The sequence below is a fragment of the Dermacentor andersoni genome, chromosome 2 (assembly GCF_023375885.2).
Source record: "Dermacentor andersoni chromosome 2, qqDerAnde1_hic_scaffold, whole genome shotgun sequence".
NCBI classification, from domain to species: domain Eukaryota; kingdom Metazoa; phylum Arthropoda; class Arachnida; order Ixodida; family Ixodidae; genus Dermacentor; species Dermacentor andersoni.
The window spans coordinates 47,660,146-47,663,588 of record NC_092815.1 but is presented as its reverse complement, the minus strand read 5'-3'; the positions used below and the strand labels follow the sequence as shown (position 1 = coordinate 47,663,588).

Genomic DNA, 3,443 nt, shown 5'->3' with positions numbered 1-3,443 from the left:
GCGGAAGTGGCGGGTTGTTAATGCCGCGAAAGGCGGACCTTGATAGGTGCAAGGGTGCAATGGTTTTCCCTGTCCAGGCGCCACACTCTAAAAAAACGTTTTACACCCTTTGGGTTGTATTTTGTCCGCAAACAATAATCGTCATCTGTCTTGCCCGCTTTTCATTTCTTTAACGCTGCGAGCCCGGTACTTCCTAGTCACGAACGGATTGCGCGTTAACAGCTTGACAGAGCATTCTCGACAGGAAAGTAGCGAGCAACATTGATTTGGGCTAGATGGTGCATACTTTAACTAGGAAGGAGCAGCGCCAACTAAGACGACCACGAGCGGGAGAACGACACTTGTCGCGAGAATGGCCCTTGTCTTGGGTTGTTCTCCCGCTCGTGATCGTCTAAGTTAGCGCTGTATCTTCCTAGTTAAAGTAGCGAGCGCCGAGTTTTCAAAAGAGGACACGCAAGCAAGGCTGATGATGATTATTGTTTGGGGACAAGATAAGCCCCAAAGGGCGTGAAGTTTTTTTACAGTGCAGCGTAGCACGGCAATAAACTTTGGCGTCGCCACTAACTTCAGACGCCAGTGCTGTTTAAGAGGGCGCTGCAGACCGCCTCTTCATATACTGCAGTACTTCAGTTTGTAAAAAGGACATCTGTGGGAAAAAAAACCTCTTCAGTTCAAAGTGTTGTACTATATCTATCCTTAGGTATATACGACAGGATAAGTAACACTGAAAGTGGCGAGGAGGCGTAACAGTAACACTGAAATGCACACAAAGTGGCGAGGAGGCGGATCCCTTTCTTGCGAACCGCGTGATAGTGAGTGAGTAAGTAAAGCTTTGTTACACAGCATGGCTCTCTTGGCCTAAGGAGAGGGAGGGGGAATAAGGGTAGGTTAGGTAAAAACAATAATAACAGTAACAAGAAAAAACAAATTTAGAAATCTAAAAATAAATATAATAGCGGCCTTGAGGTTGTCTTCGCACGCAAAGTGCCACAATGACAACGCCTAAGCGTCCGGCCAAACCCAGTCATCCAGACAGTGGATGGTGGGCCTTCTGTGCGCTTTTTTCTTGTCTTTCGAGGCTGCGGCAATTCAACAGACAGTAGTGTAAACTGGGGCGGGCTCACACGTTGCATGTCTAGAATGGTGGACTTCCACAGGATGAATCAGCTTCCTCCACCGCGCTTGCTGTCACTTGTAAGACAGTGACAGTGTGCCGATTGAACCGGCGCGTAGGTGGCATGGGAGAGTAGTCTTTGCTTTTGTTGAACCTTTTGTCGAACGGAAGAAAGAAATTAAATGCGGCGATACTACATATAAACGAGGTGCTGCTACCATGAAAAAACAAGGATAATGTCGTAATAACTCGGCGGTGACTTGCGTCGAAACCTACGGTAACGTGTCAGTAGGGCACAACACGCCTGCTGCTGCTGCTGCTGTTTCCGAGAAGTTGGCGAGCTGCCATTTACCGCTCTCCGCAACCTTATCGGATACCGTTCCGGTGTCGCTGATTTCCCGGTGGTCGAGCGCTTCACGAAGGTTGTCTGTCGTTCGGACGAGGTGGCCGAGTGGTTAAGGCGTTGGACTGCTAATCCAATGGGCTCTGCCCGCGTGGGTTCGAATCCCATCCTCGTCGCAAATAATGTCCTCCTTGTTTTTTTTTTTTTTTTGCTATTAGGAACAGCATTTACAAAAGTAGCTGGCAGTACGAATTATTCTTTTACGCTTTGCAGTGGTAGCAACGATTGTCTTGTGCTGTGTTTATAACATACACTCCTTGATAGGTGTCACGTGACCAGTGCGGCCCTTTGTTAGCTACCATCAAATAATGAACGAGAAGTTATCCCTACCAGCCGTGCGTTTTCACTCCTGTAATGGCCTTCTATAGAGCCTGAAAGTGTATACAAGAACAAACCCTGAGAACAGATGACGGTAGCTGATATTCTAGTTTACATTGGGAGCCGGAAGTCATTAGGAAATCTGCAGGGATATAGTAGATGGAGTCAGCAGCCGCAAAGCATGTAAGAGTGTGCGAGTTGTTCTCTTTGAGGTCAAATTGAATACCAATCTAATTGGGCCAGAAGCGAATCGAATCGAATACTTTTTGAGTAATGAACAGCTGTTCTAATCATTAATATAAAGCGATGTTCACATCCTACTATAATCGCAACATTAGCAAACTTCTCTCATTACATGCAAATTATGGAACGTTGTTTATTAAAGGCGGAAAAAGCATCACGAACCAATAACAAGTTTGTTAGTATACCCGGGACTCCTCGGTAAGTACGAATGAGAGTGGTTGAGCTTGAAAAGCCTGCCTCATTGGGACGTGTATTTTATTTTATTTATTTATTTGCACATACTGCAGCCCCGTTGGGACCACTACTGCAGGAGTGGGGATAGTGTAAAGCATCAATTGCAGATGATACGAAAAAAATCGGTTGATGGCAATGAACGAACATCTCCAGGCAAAGCATTCGTACGACCTATTGTTAAGGAAAAAGAAACATTACTGGTAGAAACATTATTGGTAATAATTTTACTCGCATAACTTCTCGTGTATTATGTCTGATAAGGCCGCCCCTGGATAAAACTTATCGCATGTTTACTTCGCTTTTATGCTTGATCGCTCTCAGTGGACGGTTTAAAATTTTCGAGAACTACTAAAGATACATTCGTATTTGCGAATAGTGACTATTCGATTCGAAGACTGATTAGATATTGACAATATTTGATTCGATATTCGAATGTTTCTAACATTTGCACACTATTTACAACAGGGCAATGGAGGTTCGCTGAGACAGACCTTCGTGCCACAGGTGGACATACATTCTCGTTGATAATCATGACAAATATTGGTATGGTAATGATGATTTCATCTCTAGTATCATTTTTGTAGACTTGGTACTTCTTTCCCAGAAATTTCCGAAGTTGGCAAATTTCCATCTTAAATAATTGAGCAGTATAAAAAAGTGAATTCTCCTGCCGCGGTACTTCCTTCTTTTTTTAAAGTGCAACAGATTAAATTAAGTCTAGCAGTGGCCTATTTAGCATGTTTGTGCCTTTAACGTGCATTGAGAAAGGGCGGAGCTAGAACTTAATGTTAGCAGTCCAACATCATGGACATGACAGTGTCCGTGAACTTGACATACCGGGCGTTCTTTTTTTTTTGTATTGTTTGGTCTTTTAGATTATGCAGAATTTATTAATATCGCCTGTAGCCGATAAAACAATTCTAACCTTTCAAAAGTATTACTCGAAGAAGCGGGCATTACTTGCACAAGAAATGCGCAATCGAATAAGTTGAGCTTGCTGATAATTGGTACACATTGTGCTCGCCAAAGCTACGCCAGACATTTTGCCGCTCTCAAAATCGGTCGTGCTCCTTCCTCATCATCTATTCCTTGGCGCTTCTTTGTACAAGAAATAAAAAACAGGAACCAGAG

At 43.9% G+C, this 3,443-nt stretch overlaps 1 non-coding gene across 1 annotated transcript; it reads left to right on the top strand.

The window, feature by feature from the left end:
- The first annotated feature begins 1,551 nt into the window (after positions 1–1,551).
- TRNAS-GCU (transfer RNA serine (anticodon GCU)) lies at positions 1,552–1,633 on the top strand. The gene has a single exon. It is a non-coding gene; the product is annotated as a tRNA-Ser (tRNA).
- Positions 1,634–3,443: the final 1,810 nt, after the last annotated feature.